The sequence below is a fragment of the Indicator indicator genome, chromosome Z, assembly GCF_027791375.1.
Source record: "Indicator indicator isolate 239-I01 chromosome Z, UM_Iind_1.1, whole genome shotgun sequence".
Taxonomy (NCBI): domain Eukaryota; kingdom Metazoa; phylum Chordata; class Aves; order Piciformes; family Indicatoridae; genus Indicator; species Indicator indicator.
The window spans coordinates 50,214,623-50,223,645 of NC_072053.1; the positions used below are offsets into that span (position 1 = coordinate 50,214,623).

Genomic DNA, 9,023 nt, shown 5'->3' on the forward strand with positions numbered 1-9,023 from the left:
CAGGCTGGAGTAGCTGGTGAAGGGCTATATCCTGTGAGAGGAACCTCATGTCAGAATACGGAAACAGCATGAGGAGGAAGCATTGGCAAAATGCTTCCTTTTCCCATGTGTGATCCTCAGTGGGGACATGTTAGGTGACTTGGAAATGAAAGAATGAAGTTAAGCCTGGGAAGAAAGAGGAGTAAATGTCTTTGATTCTCACTGCCCTACTTTATTTTTAAATACTGGCAAATAATCTTCCCCAAGTCAAGTCTTTTATGCCCATGATGGTAACTGGTATGCAATCACCCTGTCTTCATCTCAACCTATGAGCTTTTCTTCTTTTCCCACAGAATACCATTCCTGTATGATTCTTTTCTCTGCCACTATAATGATTTATTTATGAGTTCTCTAGAGAAGTCAGATGTTGGAGCTCTGAGCAGGAGAAGGGACATGAAATGATGTTCAGATCAGTGGAAAAATATGTGAGAAAAGAACAATCTAATTCCAGATTGAGATATTACTGGCAATGAAATCCAGAGGAAAAAACTACTTGTTGAAAAATATTTGTATAGGCAATTCTTAGGTACCATTCAAACAAGTGCCAGCTCACAACTAGGGCATCATATATTCCTGTACTTCTAGACTCGCATTTCTATACACCCCCTTCTTCATTCCACTCACCTCCTATTTCCACATGTACTGATTAGGATGATGGATTTTGTCCTTTAACATTTTTCACACAATGAGGCTAAAATTGGCTGGCTACCAGACTACTTTTTTTCTGATCCAGACAAAAGCTACGGTGTCTTTATACATCACTGTTGTACAGATGTGTTTGTTGTTGGCTACAATTCTGAAAAATATTGCTGTATGGGGGAAATGGGATGTTTCTTTTTGTGTTTTGTAACTTCCATCAACCATATACAGTGCAGTTAAATGCTCAACTTCCAGTCCGCCGATTTCTTACATGACTATCATCTGGAGAAGTCTCAAGCAGTATAGCAAAATCTTTAGTGAGTCATGCAAGTTTTCTTATTGTAATAGATTAAACCTCCTCATCTATTTTGTGTTCCATTTTTAATTTTGGATTGTACAGAGTACACATGAAGCAGTAATAATATTGGCTTTTGTTTTTGAAAAATTTCAGCCCTTCAAGGCTCTTGAACAATAATAACAGTAAAATTCTTTATTTTCTATTTTATCCCAGCTGCTTCATCTAGACAAGTGAATCAAAACCTGTTGTTGTGATGGTTTGAAACTGTCTTTTTAATTTTTTTTGCAAAGTTCAAGCAGAGAAAGCTGAAGAGTGTAAATAAGTCACTATTGGGTGTAAGAGAGCAAAATAATGATTGTTCTAAACACTTCCATTGGATAGATAGAAATGTTTAAGAACTACAACTGAAAACAAAGTCTGCAGTCAGGGCTTCCTTGCTGAGCTGTCTGGTAGCTGCTTCTTCTTCTCTTCTGGCTGAAGATAACACACTGACCTTGGTGAGCTAAGTTAACAACTTTTCTGCTTTAGCTAACTCTGCTTTCTGCCATGGGGGTCTGTGGGGGAAGCCCCTGGGAGAGAGGCCCCTTGGGAAAGGTCCCCTTTGGGGGGAAGCAAAGGGAGCTTGGTTGTGTTTTTCAGTTGATTGTATATATTTGTAAATGTTGTGAATTTTGTATATTTGTACATATTCATTGCATTTCATCATAGATTGTAGATCTGCTTGTAAATACAGCTTTCATTTGCTTCCAGACTGAGCTAGCCTGGTTATTGTGGATGTGGGGGGAATTTCAGCTCACACTGACATATTTTTATTTTTTGCGCCCAACATGGGGCCCGAACTCATGACCCTGAGATTAAGAGTCTCATGCTCTACCGACTGAGCTAGCCGGGTGTTTCGATATGGCAGCCCCAGCATTGGTGGTAGGTGACAAGTTGGCCTCCCAGTTGGGTACCCTCTCAAAGGATATCGGCATAGACAGGCACCTAGGCAAGTGCATTGGTAAAGTTTCTCTGTGGGCACGCCCTCTTACTGTCAGTCCTTATGAGGTACCCCAGCAGAGATGATTTACCATGGAACCCTAAGCCTTGGACCACAACAGATGAGGGAATCAAGTGTCTGAGAGAGTTTGCTGTGAGAGAAGTGATGTATGGAGATCATACGACTCTGAATCCTGATGAAATCCCTGTTGGAATATGCCTTGCCAAAAAGCTCATTAAGCTTGCTCCTCCTAATTATGCTACTATTCTGGCAAGCAGAATTGTGGCAAGAAATTATGGTGGAGTGCCTCCTACTGTTGGCCATTTCATTGACCAAATGAGGCAATTGGAGGATAGTCTTGCATGTACTTCTTTGGTTTCAGCCATTGAAACACTGTCTGGAAAGATAAAGGATTGCATGAAAGAGCTGAAGGAGGAATTAAAAACCTCCATATTCAACTTGATGAAGGGGGATGATTCTGATTCCTCTTCCTCCAGGTGGATACAAGTTTCAGCTGTCAGAAACAGACATCCTCCAAGAAGGCCATTCCAGAACAGGCCAAACCAAAACAGACAGCAGAGGCAATCACGTGGCAGTATCTGGATAACTCTGCGTGATCAGTTTGGTGAGAACATGAACAGGTGGGATGGTCAACCAACTTCCGATCTTTTCAGGAGGTTACGGGAGCTGCAGAGGGGCAGATCCCGAGGTAACAATACCAGGAGGGTAGCTGTCACTTCCTCAGTTTCCCAGAACCACTCCAATAGCTCCAACAGTGATTCTAATTCTGGTGCTGGACGTTGTGCCAGCTGTACATGTGGATGTAATCCCCACCATTAGGGGTGCCCTGCCTTCCACCAGGGGGAGGTAAGGGATAATGGTGATAACAGAATCTCTTGGGATGTGTACATCCAGTGGCCTGGCACTTCAAAATTTCAGAAGTACAGGGCCTTGGCTGACACAGGAGCTCAGTGCACCATCATACCATCAAATTATCAAGGGGGAGAATCTATAACTAATCAGGGAGTCACTGGTGGATCTCAAGAGTTGTTTAAGATAGAGGTTGACATAAGTTTAACTGGGAAACAGTGGAAGAAACATACTATTGTAACAGGCACCTTGTATTTGGGAATTGATTTTTTGAGAGAAGGGCGTTTTAAAGACCCTAAGGGTTACAAATGGGCTTTTGGAATAGCAACTATAGAAATTGATGGAAGAAAATGGAAGTTGTCCATTAGACCTGAGCTTTCAGATGAATCTGCAGTTGTGGGACAACATGAGATAGAGGATGTAAAGCTGCCGGTTGCTTCTCAAACTGTGCATCACAGACAATACAGAACCAACCGTGACTCTTTGGTGCCCATTCAAAACTTGATTCGTCAGTTGGAGAGTCAGAAGGTCATCAGCAAAACTCATTCACCTTTCAACAGTCCAATCTGGCCTGTGAGAAAGCAGAATGGAGAGTGGCGTCTGACAGTTGATTTCCGTGCCTTGAATGAAGTAACTCCACCCATGAGTGCAGCTGTACCAGACATGATGGAACTCCAATATGAGCTGGAATCCAAGCAGGCCAAATGGTATGCTACCATAGACATTGCTAATGCTTTCTTCTCTATTCCCATAGCAGAGGAATGCAGGCCTGAGTTTGCTTTCACCTGGAGAGGCATTCAGTACACATTCAATCATTTGCCCCAGGGGTGGATTCTCAGTTCAACCATCTGCCATGCAGGATGCTTTGGAGAAAGGTGGAGCTCCAGAACACATTCAGTTCATCGATGACATCATTGTCTGGGGCGAAACTGCTGAAGAAGTCTTCGAGAAAGGTAACAAATCATTGACATTCTCTTGACAGCAAGTTTCGCTATCAAGCGAGACAAGGTGAAAGGACCTGCCAGAGAAATCCAGTTTCTGGGAGTGCGATGGCAGTTGTTTCCAGCTTTTTAAAATAATTACACATATTAGATGTATGTCCCAAGTAGTGCTGTATGACTTCCGAAGCAGCATCTAGCATAATGTCATGGTGAGTAAAAAGAACGTAAATCTTCCCTGGTGTAGAGGTAATAACAAGAAAATTAATGTTTATATGAAGAAAAGTGATTATTATATTAAAAAGCTTTTCTGCTATAATTTTGTACTTTTTCCTGCTGCAAAACTGTTACTGCTGAACTCACACAAATGGTTTTCCACGAAGAGTAGGCTAAAGATGGAAGACTACTATAGAAGCAGTATTTCCTGCTTTAAAATCAGTACTCAAGAGGAGCTATTCTTTTTAACTGAGGAAGCATAGGAACATTCAGCACCAAAACCATTATTTCACTCAGAATAGGAGCTACACTAAGCACACAATTAAATGCTTTTATAAAACATACAACTCAAACTTACAACTCAGGAGGGAGTTCTGGAAGTCATCAGTGATACCTCTTTGAAACCATCAGCCCAGTGTGCATTAGGAGCTGAAAAAACCAGGATGCTGGCAGTCAGAAAAATGGTACTGAAAACAGGTGAGAGGCATCAGCTTGTGATCTAAACCTCTGTGAGCCTGTGGGTTGTGGGTACTATGTCAAGTTCTGTTTTCTGCATCTCAAGCAGTATGTAGTGGAGTTAGAGATAGCTCAGAGAATGGTGACTAAAACAGTCAGGTGGTAAACCAGCTGTGTTGCTGGACTCCAGCTTGAAGAAGATAAGCCTGATTGAGGATATGATTGTGATTTACAAAATCATGACAGGAGCTGTGCATGCAGAAGTGCTGCTTGCTAAATGCCTCTCTGCCGTGTTGTATTTCCAGCAGATATTGGGGAAGCTGAGGTCCCCCGTGAGAACAAGCAATAATATTTGTGAGACTTGTTCCAGATACCTAAAGAATATTTTATCTGTCTCTTCATCCTGCTTGGGTGATATCTGCCTTTTTGGCCTTCCCCCTGATTCTTACCCATAAACACTCGACCCTGCTGTCACCACCATTAAGCTCAAATCAAAACATTCCGTGACATACAGGGCTACCCCAGCATTCTTGGGAAATTATAGATAATCTAGTGAAATATGTAGATAATATTACCTCAACAGAAAATAACAAAGACTCTTTCTAAGTGTTTTCATAAAGTTTCAGAAAAATAGACAATGTTTTCTAAAGTAGTTCTGAGTTCTGGTTACAAAGTTTTAATAAAAAGACTCCCTACTATCAATGATAGAACAAAAGGACATGGCCTCAAATTGCTCCGCCAGGGGTTTATATTTGGTATCAGGAAAAATTTCTTTACTGAAAGAGGAACAGGTTGGAACAGGCTGTCCAGGGAAGTGATGAAGTCACCATCCCTGGAGTAGTTTGAAAAATGTATAAACATGGGACTGCAGGACATGATTTGGTGGTCATGGCAACGTTGGGTTGACAACTGAATTGATGACCTTATAGGTCTTTTCCTACCTTTATGATTCTATGATTAGGCATTCATGAACTTCCAAGAAAAATATGGTAAAGCTGCCTAATGATGACACAATGAAAGAATTATTTCCTCCCTTTAAGCAAAAGATATACAGGGTCTACTGATACATCTTTGCTTGAAGAACATTACCACCTAGCCGCAAAGTATCCTCTGAGGCTTTTGGACAAAAGTGACATAGAAATGCCCTATCAGCAGTTCTTAAAACCTTTTAAAATAGCTAGATCTAGTATATGTTAAACAAACAAACAAAATACAAAGAGCATGTGGCCTAGAAATACACAGGAAGAAACAGTGAGAACGAGTTCAACAAATTCAGCAAAATTATGACTGGTGAAGAAGACTTCATTTGCCAAAGTGACAGAATTAGGTCTGTTTTGGGAGTCCTCTCTAGAGGAAAGACATCTGGTACCTCATCCACTCATTACATATTTTCAAAGATCTTAAACAGCAATGGGAAGTGTCTCTGAAAAACCAAGTCATGGTTATAGTCACAACTACAAAATGCAGGACATTTTACATAAAAATGAGAGATCTAGCCAAAGAAAAAGCATAAAACACTACAGCAGAAATTCCAAGTCTCTCTTTTTTTTTAATGTTTTAATGATAGACAACGAACTAAATAGCTTTCATAATGTTGTCAGAATATTGTCAGAAGTGCTATGCAGGCAATGACTGCACCAAAGAAAAAAAAAAGGCAAAGCAATACAGCAGAATGGTGTAGTCCAAGACCTAAGTACCACAAAATATCTATTTTTACAAGCACATTTTATTTATCGTATGTTTAAAGTATTTAAATACTACTTCAAGTATATGTATAGGATGATTAAGGAACTGGAATATCTGTCATATGAGGACAGGCTGAGAAACCTGGGGCTGTTTAGTCTGGAAAAAAGACAGAGATGAGATGTAACGAATGTTTATAAATATCTGAAGGGTCAGTGTCAAAAAGAAGATGTTAGTCTCTTTTCAGTGGTGTCCTGTGATAGGACAAGGGGCAATGTCTACAAGCTAGAACACAGGAAGTTCTACCTCAACATGAGGAAAAACATCTTTACTGTAAGGGTGACAGCACTGGAACGGGCTGTCCAGACAGGTTGTAAAGTCTCCTTATCTAGAGACTTTCAAGACCTGGATACCTTTCTGTGACTTGCCCTAGGTGACCCTGCTTTGAATTTGATGAGCTTCAGAGGTCGGCTCCAACCCCTATGGTTCTTGGATTCTATGGTAGTTACTAAGAGGAAAAAAAAAAAGGTCTCATTATTGCTGAGTAAGTTGAACTTCTATATACAGCAATTAATAAATGCAAGAAATTAAGAAAAGCTATTAAAATTACACTGTATTAGTATCTTGTTAAAAATTGATGGTGTAGATTGGCCTCTTTTCTAGTGTCCTGAATAAGTATTATTAGGTGTCAACCGTGGCAAACTTTGGTGATCTAATATATGTCTTCTGTTCCTTCTACATTGAATATATGAGGCTACTGTCTGAAATGTTTGTGACCACAAGAGCATGAAATACTCTTGAATCACAGGAAGATAATATATTGGAGTTTTTACCGTTTACAAAATAAGAGAAAGTGTTGTACATACCGCATTCATGTAATTCTGTGGTTCAGACTGAATTGGTCATAGCTTGCTCATGTGTTTTATTTCCTGTAAATCCAGAACAATTCTTAATTAACAGTATCTTACTAAATTTTGTAGCAACTGATCAATGGTCCAAACAAACCTTTATGCTATTTTCAAACACACAGTGGCTATAAAAGATGATTACTTAAGTTTGTGGGCTGTGAAAATGCTACAAATGAATGACTGGGCTGCAGAATGAGGCATTAGTTGTAGATTCGTCATTACACATACTACACCTGTCCACTGCATGATGCCTAAGAGCCTACACAATGATTAATAAACACCAAATACATGTGATTCTTCCTCAGTACATAGTCCTTAAGGCAGATCTGTGTCAAGCGTACCAAAATTTGATTAGAAAATAAATAAATGTGGGGGAAAAAAACAACTTTTCACTTTAGATGAGTAAACAGAGTGGAAAATAAACCAAACAAATTAAATTCTGAGGAAAGGGATACTCAGCATTGTTTTTTAAAGAAAACCTAAGTTTGTTAGGGAGCAACTTGGAGCAGGTTCTCTGCAATATTTTGAATTTAAGCTTTGGAAATGTTTTTTTTTTTTTACTGACCAGAACAATTCCCTTTTAATACCCATGGCAGTGGGGTTGGAACTAGATGATCTTTAATGACCCTTCCAACTCAAGCCATTCTATGATCTAGTGTGATTGTTTCAAGGCTATAGCAAATGAAGAACACAGATAATAGTTTTCACATGCCTTAAAACAACAAGTCTGTATACACAGTCTAATCACTTTTCATCTTGCTTTTATTTCAGGCTTATTCTTGGTGCACAGCACATGACTAATCAATTGCATATAGACAAGCCTCTTGGTTCATTTACATGTCAGTGTCAGTGGTGCTGTGGTTCAAAATTCATCCTGAAATCCTAGTCTCTACAGCTGACACCATAAATAACATTGAAACTGGCAACAAAACACAAAGCTGGAGAGTCTACTGTAAATAATGTCTGCAAACACCAGGTCTGTCCTGCTGGAATCTTTTCAGGTGTTTTCAATGCTTTGCAACTTAAAATGGGCTTTTGCCTCTATTTTTTTTCCTACATGGACTAACAACATCCTTAAACATTTCCTGGGTTGTCTCCTATTTTTCCCAAAGAGGATACGCCCTCTTTTTTCCCCTTAATTCATTCAGAAGTTCATTGTCCATCCATGCTGGCTGTCTACCCTGGCAGCTCATCTTCTGGCACATTGGGAAGCCTGTTCCTGTGCCTTCAAGATTTCTCTCTTGAAGGAGGTGGCATGGGGAGATATGACAAGCACTGCCAAAATTTTGTCATAGTCATGAGAAGAAAAACTGCTGTTGCCATTTGGCTGATCATGGCTCTCTGTCCATTATGTTTACTTCACAAGCTATCATGGTGAAACAACCTATATAAATGGTGACCTCAGACTGAAGTTATTCTGGCACACTTGATTATGGCACTCTGGCTACTGAAGTTGTCGTCAAAGACAGTGTCTTACATTCAATGTGTGAAAACACAGTGTTCTCAGACTGTTCTCTCAGTGTTCTAGGGGCCTTAGCCTGCTCTGGAGTTTGATCAGCTTTAATGTCTAAATCCTGCTGCCTACAAGTGTAATACTTGAATAACCAAATCACTCCTAGTAACCTATTCACAGTAATCATTAAGTAGATGGTGTTCCTACCCATGAATGAACTATGAATCCTAGGATCAGTGCAGGAACTGCATAGAGTCATTTTGCCTTAAATCATGCACCTTCTAAGGCCCTGCACTCAATGTTAACATCTCTAAAATCATGTCTCTGTAAACTCATGTCTCTAGCTTTCCCCCTCCCTCCCCCGCCAGGAAAAGGAAACGCTAATTTCCATTTAGATGTAAAATTTCTATCTAAAACCTCTGCGGCTGTTTTTAGCAGTCTATCTAAAACCTCCACTGCCCCTTTCTACAGCTGGTCAACGCCACACGATGCAAAATCCTCGCGCAGGTACGAGGGTGGAAAGGAGCGCGTTGGACGCTCCCTG

General features: G+C 40.2%; 1 non-coding gene across 1 annotated transcript; it reads right to left on the bottom strand.

Annotated features, from left to right (window-relative positions):
- Window positions 1-1,795: 1,795 nt before the first annotated feature.
- TRNAK-CUU (transfer RNA lysine (anticodon CUU)) lies at window positions 1,796-1,868 on the bottom strand. Its single transcript has one exon. It is a non-coding gene; the product is annotated as a tRNA-Lys (tRNA).
- Between the last annotated feature and the right edge of the window lie 7,155 nt (window positions 1,869-9,023).